We start from the raw sequence: 12,940 nt of genomic DNA, 5'->3' as shown, positions 1-12,940 counted from the left end.
ATAAGAATCTAGAGACCCCCAGAATTTTATCTAAAATGAATTCCCCTACCTCAATGTTCTGTTTTAATTTCAACTATATAAGTAAATTTTATTAACGTATTTTCCCTCCATGATTTACTGTAATTGTTAAAATTTTTCTTCTGCATTTTCAAAACCAATCTGATCTGCCATTTACCATCACTAAGATGTAAAAATAAAAAGATTTTTTAGGTCTCCAAGTTTTGTTTTTTAAAAAAAGAATTAAAAGGCAAAGCCAAATACAAAACTTTGTAAGTAAACCATGTATAATCCATATGTATTTTGGAATAGAGAATTGAAGAAGGATAGACATTTTATTCTGATTCACTAGATGCAGATTTCTAGTTCCAGATGTGCATTATCTGAGTCTTGGGCCGTCATAGATGCATGCATGCATAAGGTGTGTACTTGTCATAGATTGGTTGCTTAGGTCGTCAAAAGCTACAAAGAAAAACACCGAACACATGTACTGCCAAGCATGGTTCTAAGTGCTTAGTATATATTAACTTAATCTTCCCAGCAAACTTCAAGGTAGGAACAATTACTCTTCTCATTTTATAGATGTAGAGCTGTGGCAAAGTGACATGTCACCACACATAGGCCAAAAGCTGCAGAGCTGGACATATACCATGCAGTCTTCAAGCTCCTCTCGACCACTCCAGCGCCTCTCTCGAAGGGCAACCTCTGAGGTTTACAAAAGTTTCCATTATTTCAGATAATTCTCTTTTACTCATTTTCAATCGTTTGTTTGGCTTCACAATTCGGACAACAGCGACTGCATTTGCGGAGGTCAGGTCTCCTGGCTGTAATAGTGATGCATAGCTTGAACACTCTACTTTTAAGCAATGCTGATTCTTCTTGCTCTCCTAGTTATCCATGATTTTTAACCCCTTGTTTATTTTCGCTCACTCAGCAGCCAAACCTGAAGTGTGCTAAATTGATAAAGTACAAGATGAAAAGAGAGGTTTGGAAGGTTTCGAGTCAGCCTGAGGCTCTGGGAATGTGCAAGCTCTGAGTTTCTTTTCTCATCTCCCACCCCCAATTTGAAAAGCATCTCCAATACCAGCCAGATGCTCCCAGTGAGGGCCCTATCAGATGCAAATTTCTGGTTCCAAGTTAAGATTTTTAAAATTTTTAATTAACTTTTTGTTTTTGCATTATCTATCACCCAGCCTTGAACTATCTAGAGGGACCCTCCACCTCCAAGGAGAAGCTACTTCATTTTCACACCCATGTACTAGTGATGAAAGCAGGATAAGAAGCCCTTTAGGAGACAGATATTATGCATCAGATCTTTAGAACAAACATACATGGAGGTCTTATTTTGTATAAGGCAACTGCAAAGAGCAGTCTCCTTCCAGTATGGCAGACCCTCTCACTCCCAGGGTGGCAGACTTCTTAAATCCTGCTAATGAAGTTTAACAATGAGGATTAGGACTGAAAGCTGGGGGACAGTGGAAGAGGTTGGCCAGAGGACACTCAATTCGCCTTGATTCCAAACAAATTTAGAACGCCCCAAAAGAAAATGCCCTTTGGTTTCCTCAGCCAAGATGATTCCAGATTTGGGTTATCTAGACAATATCAATAACTTAAAACTTTGCTTCAAAGCCTGAAATATCACTTTGCTCAGTTCTTCTGAAGAAGTTTACTTCTCAGCCTGGTTTTACTGCGTAATACACTTGACATCGTGGTGAGAAATCCTCAGATCTTTTAAAAATCTCTTGGTCATCTGACCTAGGCTTTAGAGAGCTCCATGCCCACAGCCCCCAATTTCTTCCATCGCCACTCAGTGCCTGGCAAACTGGTTAACTCTTTAAAATGTTAGGAAACGTAAGCTATTCAAAATATAGAACTGAAGGAACCCAGGAAATGTGACTCACTCTTTGTGTCTCGTTTCAATGTCGTTCTCGTGGAAACCTGTTCTACCTGTTCCAGGGACACTGATTTTCTGGCCTGTCCCAGTTGCGTGCACTCAACTCTTGGTGAGGCATGACCACCACCACTAGCCACAGGATAGATGTCCTGGATTTTGAAGGTCGGTCGTTTCCTTTTAGGCCAGACTTTAGTTTGCCTCAGGGAGGTGTTTCTTAGCTATGTAGGGCTTTGAGTGTTTGCTACTGAAAAACTGTTGTCACTTTGAGTGAGCGAATATATGTTTTTAGGAAACAGTGAGAGAAAGTCTTATTTTTCACAGTACTTGTAATTCTCACCAACAACATGTTATCCATACTCAAGTATTTGTTGTTGTTTTTCTAGTTGAGGTCCATTTTTCTTGGGGTTGATATACCTCTTAAGCTCAACTATAAAGCAATAATTGGTATTTTGAAACTGAGTAAATCTTGAAACTGCTTTTAATACAAGTATTTAATATTTACCATAAACATTAATAAGACTGCTCTAAGTGGAAAAGAAAGGCAAGTTTTAGGCTGCCATGTAAAATCTTGGGAAGTACTGAATAGTGAAACTTTCTCCCCCCCACAACTTTATATTAATTAGTAAAAATAGGAAGAACATTTTTACTGACAGTGAATTTTCGAAACAACCTACCCACTTGTGAATAAATTATTCTCTTGGGAGACTCTTCTCTCTTTTGGGGAAGCATTAAGAGAACCTCAATAAAATGCAAGTATATGGAAAAATTGAAACCTTTGTGCATTGCTTATGGGGATTTAAAATGTCTCTCTTGACTTTTCATCTTTACTAATTAAAATCCTCTCTGAAAACTCCTTCCAGTTTGCACTTTTTTATTAGCAAAATGTTTTCATATCACTTTTGGAGTCTCCTTTGCTCATTAAAAGTACCCTCTCCTGGATTCTGGGCTGCCTTCTGAGGGTCGTATCCCCAATATCTATAATGTCATCAGAGCTTGGACAGTGGATCAATATTTTTAAATATAGCTAACAAAGCCCTTTGCCTCCGATGATTTATTTTGTTTTGTGTTGGTCTAGTATTGAAATTTCTGAAACAAAAGATTTATTAGTTCCTTCAATAAACTGACCACATCCACTATTATCTCTTGACTTAGAAAAAATTTGTTTTGGTGCTATTTACTAGTAATTCTCAACAACAATTTGAATATTCTTTCCATTTCCTCACTTTAAAAGGAAGGCAGAGGTATTGAAATTAGCCTTGGGGTACATTCTGTTGTGACTGACAACTTGTCTTCAAGTCTACTTTTTTTTTTTTCTTTTATTTTGGATAATAGACATAGTATTTCACATTTTTGGTATTGTCTAATATTGCTTGAATTTTTTTAAAGAAATTTTTTGGACAGATTTAGATTTACAGACAAATTGTGAAAACAGTACAGAGAGTTCCCACATACTCTGCATCCAGTTTCCCTTATTACTCACATCTTGTGGCACATTTGTTAAAATGAATAAATTATTTGTTACAAATAATGAATACATTATTATTAACTAAAGTTCACACTTTATACAGATTTCCTTAGTTTTAACCTAATGTCCTTTCCAGCTCCAGGGGCCCATCCAAGACACCACATTCCATTTAGCCGTCATGTCTCCTTAAGCTCCTCTTGGCTCTGGCAGTTTCTCGGACCTTCTTTGCCTTTGAGGACCTCAGTGGTTTTGAGGAGTGCTAGTCAGGTATTTTGTAGACTACTCTTCAATTGTTTTTTTTTCCTGATGTTTCTCTCATAATTAGTTTAGCATGCGGTTATGGGTTTATAGGAAGACCACAGAGGAAAAGTGCTTCTTTCATCCCATCTTACCAAGAATACATACTATCAACATGACATCACTGCTGACGTTGACTTTGATCCCCTGGCTGTAGTAGTGTTTGTCAGGTTCTCCACTGAAAAGTTGCTTTTTCCCACTTCCCATGATGTAGTCTTTGGCGTTTAGTTATTATGTGCAGTGAACACTTTGGGAATGGAGAGTTATGCTTCACCTCCTTATAGGTGGAGTAGCCACATAAATTATTTGGAATTCTTCTTCATGGAGATTGGTCTTTTCTCCCTGATTTGTTTATTTATTGAATAATTTATTTGTATCAGTATGGACTTGTGGATATTTATTTTATACCTTATATTATAATCTAATACTAATTTATTTATTCTGTAACTCAAATTGTTCCAGCTTTCGCTGTTAAGAGCTCTTTTATTTGACTCCTTTGAATATACAATGTGGAGTTTTTGTTTGTTTGTTTTATGGTTTTTTGAGCATTTTCTTATTTCCCGATACTACAAAATCCTCCAGACTTATCTTGTATATTCCCTGCCCCGGTCATAGAACCAGCCATTTCTCTAAGAAACTCTGGTTCCTTTTATTGGTGAATGGTATTAGAAACCAAGATCTGGGTGCTAGGTGTGCTCAATGCTACTGGGTGTCATTGCTTCTAGGCTTTTTTAGCTGACAGAGCCACCAGTGTATTATGGATATCTACAAATATTTCTATATGTGACCATCTGTATCTATTATTTAACTAAATATGAGTTCATAATGAAGTCTCCAATTCAGTACATTTCCACAATGATTACTCTAGTGATTTCCTCTTGCTTCTCTGTAAACTCACATTCTTGCAGTGCAAAATATGATTCCCATCATCTGCCATCCATTTGCTTAATCGTTCCATTCCAGGATACATGTACGGTGGTACCAGAATTGTTAACCTGCAAGCCCATGGGAAACACTAACAGTTGTAGTACAGTACTCATATACAGTTTTATCTGCCTTGAATCTTACAGACTTCCCTCATTTCCAAAGTTACGTAGGTTAGTACCTCCTCCTCCCCATCTCACTAAAGTTGTTTTATACATTTGTATAAAACAGATTCTCTCATCACAGTCTCTATTCCATTCTGGGACACCCCATCTCTGAAATGACTTTAAATTTGCATATTAAGGATCACTCTATGCTGTAAAGTTTTATGGGTTTTGACAAATGCATAGTATTATGTATGCACAATTATGGTATCCTACAGAATAGTTTGAGCACCCTAAAAAACATCTCCTGTGTATCACCTATTCAAAGACCCCCCTACCCCATAATGCTCTTCCTTATCATTATTATAGTTTTGCCTTTTCCAGATATCATATAATCGGAAGCATACAGTATGTAGCATTTTAAGACTGGATTCTTTCACTTAGAAATATGCATTAAGATTCATCCAGGTCTTTTGTGTCATTTCTTTGTATCTTTAAATAATATTCCATTGTATGGAAATACCATAGTTTATTTATTTATTCACCTAATGATGCTTTCAGTATTTGGCAATTATTTGGCAAATATTTATTCACCTAATGATGCTTTCAGTATTTGGCAATTATTTGGCAATTATGAACAGAAGTGCTATAAACATTCATATGCAGGTGTATATGGTAGATATAATTTTCAAATAAGTTGGATAAATACCTGAGAACATGATCACATGATAAGACTATATTTAGAAACTGCTCAAGTGTTTTTCAAATTGCTATGCTGCTTTGCATTCACACCAGCAAGGAATGAGAGGTCCTGTTGCTTCATAAACTGGCCGGCAGTTGATATCATTGGATTTAGGGATTTTCACCATGCCCATAAGTATGTTGTGGCATCTCATTGCTGAGGACCTTCCACTTTAAACTTTCCCTTGCTTGAACAGATAAATTACTTCACAAAATGATTTAAAAGCTGATATATGGCTGCCTTTTTGTTAGAATTTTTGAAGAGTTATATTGAAAATATTCTAAAATAAAAATTTAACTTTAATGTAAATGTATATAGTTTGATAAGTCAAATCTTTACAGTATAAGTTTATTTAGTTGGTGCATAGCTTCTTTATGATCTGAAAATTCTAAAGAATGATTAGAACTGTAGCCAATAGTAATTAATTTACCATTTATTGGACACTTTTTTATGGAATGGATAGAAAAAAATAGTAAAAAATTCTTCCCATCCAAGTTTATAATCTGTATATATATATTACTTTTATTATAAACTGGAAGAATCTTGAAAAATAATCCTAAATAGAGTTGGAGAAGATACATTTTTGTTAGAAATTTTTGGGGAAAACTTTTTATTTGACCATTTATTATCTTTTAAAAAACATGATTGGCATAAAAGGATATCATTTTTTACATTCCATTTTATAGTCTTAAAATAAAAGAATATCTAATTCAACAAAATCTTTCATTCAGTGGGACATTTTGTATGGTTCTGGACTCCTGCCCTCTCTACCTTTTACCGTTGCTTGGATTTCTGCATTCTTGCCAAGTTAATCTTTTGCTGCTCTTGCAAAGAGCCCCAGAAACTCATCTATCTTTGATTGAATGAGAAGGTAATTCCTTAGTCCTCTCTGGGATTTGGGTTGGGTAAGAATGATTTATGTTGGTAGGTTATTTTATTCACATTTTTTTCATTGTTTTGGAAGGCTGAAGTTGAGTGATGATGTAACCTTTAACACCAGCAGGCCTATTTAACCCTACATTTGGTTTATTTAAGTTAATACCATCCGGTAGTTGCCTATTTTGATTTTCCCGAATCTTTGAACTTTGCCCCCTCTTTCTTCTTGATAAACCTAGGGTCTGCCCTTACCATCCTGCTTGGTCTCATGGGATTTGCAAATTACAGGTCTGATTTGGTTTAGAAGAGACATTCCTGTATATTTAAAAACCTCCACCCAGCAATTACGGATATAATCATGAAATAGACTTGGATTTGCCAGTTACAGGATAAAGAAAAGATAAATCTATGGGATTTGTGTCTCCTTGTCATGAAATCTAGTTTTTGATCCCAAGAGTTAGGAAGTCTGACAGTCACTTAGTGCCTTGAACTTGGTCTTTAATTCCTTGTGCTGAGTGTTGGCTCTCGCTCTGTTCCGAATGAGCGGCCACAAGATCACCACAGTAACACTGAGCTTCCAGGTATTCATGTGGGTGGTGTGAAGAACTGGAAGTATTCCCAAAACTAGATTAATGTTCTATAATCATCTTTGAATCTGCCTCATTTGGGGCTGTCATGCAATGAGGCTAGCCCTGTGGATTTGAAGCAAAAATCTGTCAGGTAGCAGAAGTCAAGTTGTCATTTCTGTCTATCTGTAAGCCAATATAATCTCAGAGCATATTTCAAGTTAAAAGCCTCAGAGGAGAGAAGAGTGAGCTCATTTCTACTGCATCAATTCACAATAATAACTTTTTATTACCACAGAAACAGCATATGATCATTGTGACGCTAGATATTTTTCTGTATGTACTGCCTTGTGTGTGATTGTCATAACCTATGTATAAGGAAATTTTTTTTAACTCTGTCAGCATTTGCCTAGGAGATACCAAAAAAATGAAAATTGTGTTCCACCAGAACTGATTTTAACCAATCAACACTAATCAGGCCTAACTGAAGACTTTTTCTTGACTAATGGACAATGGACTTGTTTTAATCAATTTTTACTGAGGACTCTGCCCTATTCAGAGTGTTAATTTTCATTCCTAGTTAACATAAACACCACACTTATACCCCACCACCTTCAATGCCCTGACTTTTTCCCCTGAATGAACTACTCAGTAAATTTCTTTATTGGTGTGTTTCCTTGCATGGCCAGGAAATAGTCACTTGATTTTGTATTGCCTCTTTGTTTTTGACCTTTGTGGTCTTTGTTTTATTCTTTGAAACCTACAATATTTAAGAGATTAAATAGTAAGCTCTCTATGGCAGTATCAGGATTATTGGGCACAATGAATTGATCCTGCGAAGGTATATTAAGTTAAGCCATATGTAGACTTGATTTGGAAAAGGTGGCTCAGGCTGTGTGCCTTGCCTCTCTCGTCCAGGGTTCACCTGGTGCTGGCTTACCTGTTGGCTCCTCTCCAGGGCTGCATGTTCCCAGTGGTCTATTTTATCACATTTTCAATTTGGGGATTCAAATCCGTTTCCTTCTGTGTTTCTTTAAGGTTGGATAGTTATCTTAATAATTCTTCTGAAGCTTATTTCCCAAGTCTGCAGATTTGCTCAGATTTCTTAAACAAATATCTGGATTTTTGACCCATCCATGACAATGAGTGGAATTCACAAGGCTTCTCGGGCTGGGCCTCATGTGATATATAATTTTCTGAACTCATTAAAGTCCAGGGTCTCAGATTTTGTTTTACAAGTACTTCATTTTAGTTTGACCAATCAATGTCTTGATTTCTTTTTAGCTTTGATGTAAAAAAATTAGATTTATTTCTAATTTTTGAAGTACATATTACAAATACTACAGCCATGAGTCCGGTGGTTTGGGTGCTCTCTATTTCTTCATAAGATGTGCTGGACAAAGTGCTTACCTTTCCTGAAGTCTAGTTTCTTCCTCATAAAAAGTAGATAATACTTCCATGAGAGAACTATTCTTACGATTGAAGCACAGAACAGCTTAAATGCATTTATCTGTGGGTATCGAATAAATGTTTTATGGACTGAAAATAATTTAACTTGCATTTTCAGTTATCTTTTAAAGTGAGTTATAGATGATCACAAAAAATAGGTGGCAGGGCTCCAGATGTGGAGGAGATGAAAGTTGATGTAGAACTTGCTCCAGTGTAGAGCTTTTTAGTTCAAGGTTAGTAGGGATTTAACAAATATTGCAGTCTGCCCTCTAACAGAGACACCAAGTTTCCCTTGAAAGGTAAAAGTGCCAGAGGGAGCCATCTATTGAGATTGCTTTTTATTACATGTGGACAATTTTCAAATAGCAAAACTATAGGGTAAAACATGTTGGGAGGAGATAATATTAATAACAGTAATGATTATGATGGTAATGGCTATTTTTTGTGTGTGTTCTAAGTATAGTATCGGGCATTGTTCCAAGGGCTTTATATATATCAACTGTTAATATATACCAGCCTCATTAAGACAACACAATTATAATCATTTTGGCTGGTACTTCTTTTTTTCTATTTTTACTTTATCTTCTCTATTATAGTAAAATACATGTAACATAAAATTTATCATTTTAACCACTTTAAATGTACAGTTCAGTAGCACTAAGTACATTCATGTTGCGCGACCATCACCACTATCTATCTCCAGAACTGTTTCATCTTCCCAAACTGAACATCTATACCCATTAAAGACTCACTCTTCATTCTCCCCGCTCCCCTGCCCCTGGAAACCATCATCTGCTCTCTGCCTCTGTGAATCTGGCTACTCTGGGTACCTCATGTAAGTAGAATCATATGATATTTGTCCTTTTGTGTTACTTAGTAAAATGTCTTCAAGGTTCATCTATATTATAGCATCTATCAAAATTTCATTCCTTTCTAAGCTGAAAAATATTCCATGGCATACATACACTGTATTTTGTTTATCAATTCATCCGTCTGTGGACAAAAGTTATTTCCACCTTTTGGCTATTGTGAATAATGGTACTATGAACAAAGGTGTACAGCTATCTTTTCAAGTCCCTGATTTCAGTTCATTTGGGTATATATCCAAGAGTAGAATTTCTGGATTATATGGTAATTCTATGTTTGATTTTCTGAGAAGTCGTCGTTCTGTTTTCCACAACAGCTGTTCCATTCTAAATCCCCATAAGCAATGCACAAGGGTACCAATTTCTCCATATCCTCACCAACACTTGTTATTTTTCAGGCTGGTAATTTTTTTAAATAAGTTTTTATTTTTCAATTACAGTCGACATGCAATATTATATTAGTTTTAGGTGTACAACATAGCGATTAGACATTTATATAACTTATGAAGTGATCACTCTGGTAAATCTAGTACCCATCTGACACTATAAATAATTATTGACTATTTCCCTATGCTATACTTTACAACCCCATAACTGTTTTTATAACTGGCAATTTGTGTATCTTAATCTCTTCCCCTTCCTTTTTCACCAATCTTCCCACCTCTTCTCCCATCTGGCAACTGTAAAAATGTTCTCTGTATCTATGAGTTTGTTTCTCTTTTGTTTGTTTGTGTGTGTGTGTGTTTTTATTCCACATATGAGTGAAATCGTATGGTATTTGTCTTTCTCTGTCTGACTTATTTTACTCAGCAAACTACCCACTAGTCCATCCATGTTGTTGTAGATGGCAAGATTTCATTCATTTTTATGGCCGAGTAATATTTCATTGTATATATGTACCATTTCTTTATCCATTCATGTATTGATGGACACTTAGGTTGCTTCCATATCTTGGCTATTGTAAATAGTGCTGAAGTGAACATATGGATATATATGTTTTTTTGAAACATATATATCCATATGTTTTTTGTGTTTCTTCAAAAAATACCCCAAAGTGGCATTACTGGGTCCTTCCCTGTCTCTTGTTATAGCCTTTGTTTTAAAGTCTGTTTTGTCTGGTATAAGTATTGTTACCTCAGCTTTTTTTTTCATTTCTATTTTCATGAAATATCTTTTTCTATCTCTTTACTTTCAGTCCCTGTCTTTTGATCTGAAGTGGGTCTTTTGAAATCATATGTAAGGGTCTTGTTTTCTTATCCATTCAGCCACTCTATCTTTTGATTAGAGCATTTAATTTATTTATATTTAAAATAATTGTTAAAAAACACAAAAGCCACACAAAAAGTAATTGTTGACACAAATGTAGTTATTGCCATTTTGTTATTCATATTTTTTATCTTTTTAATTTTTTTTCTCTTCTTTTTCTTAAAGAAACCCTTTTAACAGTTCTTGTAATTCTAGTTTGGTGGTGATGAACTCCTTTAGCATTTTCTTATCTGAAAACTGATTATCTTTCTCTTGATTCTAAATGGTAGCTTTGCTGAGCAGAATAATATTGGTTGTAGGTCTTTGCTTTTCATCACTTTAAATATTTCCCACCAGTCCCTTCTGGCCTGCAAAGTTTCTATTGAGGTCAGCTGACAGTCTTATGAGAGCTCCCTTGTAGGTAACTAACTGCCTTTCTCTTGATGCTTTTAAGATTCTTTCTTTGTCTTTAACCTTTGGCATTTTAATTATAACGTGCCTTGGTGTAGGCCTCTTTGGGTTCATCTTATTTGGGACTCTCTGAGCTTTCTAGGCTTATATGTCTGTTTCCTTCACCAGCTTAGGGAAGTTTTCTGTCATTATTTCTTCAAATAGATTTTCACTTTCTTTTTTGAAAAACTTTTTAAAATTTTTTAATTTTTTAATTTTTAATTAGTTTCAAGTATACAGTACATTGGTTAGACATCTATAAAGTTCATTAAATGATTCCCCCAATTGCTCCCTCCCCTGACCCTCTATCTAGCCAATGTATTAATTTTAACTGCATTCCTTATGCCATGCTCCCCATCCACGGGATCATCCATCAGCTACTAATTTGTACTTCTTTAAACCTTCACCCCATTCTCCCAGACCCTCAAATTCCCCTCTCCTCTGTCTGACACCAAATTTCTACTATATTGGTGAGTTTGTTTTTGATTAGTTTGGTCTTTTTATTCCTTAGGTTCCGCATATAAGTGAAATCATATAGTATTTATCTTTCTCTGACTTAAATACCTTCTATGTCCATCAAAGCAATATCTTTCTCCATCCTCTTCCTTTTCATATGTAGGGGTTTTGTTTACTTATTCTTTCAACCACTCTATCTTTTGATTAGAGCACTTAATTTAAGTGCTTATTGATAGGTACTTATTGATAGGAATGTAGTTGTTACCATTCTTTCTTCCTGTTTTTGATACATGTTTTTTCTTCTTAAAGAAATCTCTCCAACATTTCCTGTAGTACTGGCTTGGTGGTGATAAATTCCTTTAGCTTATTTTTGTCTGGGAAGCTCTTTATCTGTACTTCAACTCTAAATGATAGCTTTGCTGGATAAATTATTCTTGGTTGTATATCCTGGGTCTTCATTCTGTCGAATATTTTTTGCCAAGCCCTTCTGTCCTGCATAGTTCTTTTGAGAAATCAGTTGCCAGTCTTATGGATGTTCTCTTATAAGTAATTATTTGTTTTTCTCTTGCTGCTTTTAACATTCTTTTTTTTTGTATTTAAACTTTGGCATTTTAATTATGATGTGTCTTGGTGTGGGCCTCTTTGGATCCCTGATTTTTGGAATTCTCTGAGCTTCCTGGGGTTTTATGTACATTTCCTTCACCAACTTAGGGAAATTTTCCATCATTATTTCTTCAATCAGCTGTTCGACATCTTGCTTTTCTTCTGTTACGCCAATTAGATGAATATTTGGAGCCTTAATAGTGTCCAATATCCTCCTTAAATTATTTTTATAGTCTTGGCATCTTTTTTCTTGCCATTCTGATTGAGTGTCTTGATTGGCTTTCCTGACTTCTAGATAAGTTATTTGATCCTCTTCTTTATTCACTTTGTTTATTCCTTTGTTTATTTTATTTAATATACTTTTCATCTCAGGCTGCTTCCCTTTTGTAATTTCCATTTCCATTTCCATTTTTATGTTTCTTATCTCTTTGTTGAAGTTCTCACTGAATTCATCTACACTTCCCAAAAGTTCATTGAGCATCTTTATAACCAGTGATTTGAACTCTGCTTCTGTTAGATGGCTTGACTCCATTATATCTGGATCTCCGTTCTATTCTCTCATATGGTTTCTGCTTCTTTGTCTTCCCATTTTGGCTACCTTTCCATGTTTATTTCTATGTACTAAACAAAGCTCATAAGTCTCCCGGTCTTATTAGTGTTGATTTGTGAAGTAGGTGTCCAGTTGCACAGTCTTGACAGGGGTTCAGCTGAAGGCCAAGCCTCTACCCCTGCAGGGCCACCTCTTAAGATTCAGCAAGCAATCCCCAGATGCTGTGCTTATAGTTGCCTCAAAAGGTCACACCAGAAACCGAGGCCAGCTGCCTCCACCAGCGTGAGTCTCAGCAAGGATCACCTGACTCACTGAGGAAATACCTGGATGTGGCTTGGGTGAGGCCGCAAGTTGGGGGAGATGGGGTTTCAGGGAATTATCTGGGCAGAGCGACCTCTGTTATTCAGTCTGATGATTTCACGGCTATGATGGCCCTGAGTCCAGTGCACTGGCTTG

Source organism: Pteropus medius, unplaced genomic scaffold, assembly GCF_902729225.1.
Source record: "Pteropus medius unplaced genomic scaffold, Ma_sr-lr_union100, whole genome shotgun sequence".
NCBI lineage: Eukaryota > Metazoa > Chordata > Mammalia > Chiroptera > Pteropodidae > Pteropus > Pteropus medius.
The sequence above is the reverse complement of the archived record's forward strand: the minus strand, read 5'-3'. Positions refer to the sequence as shown.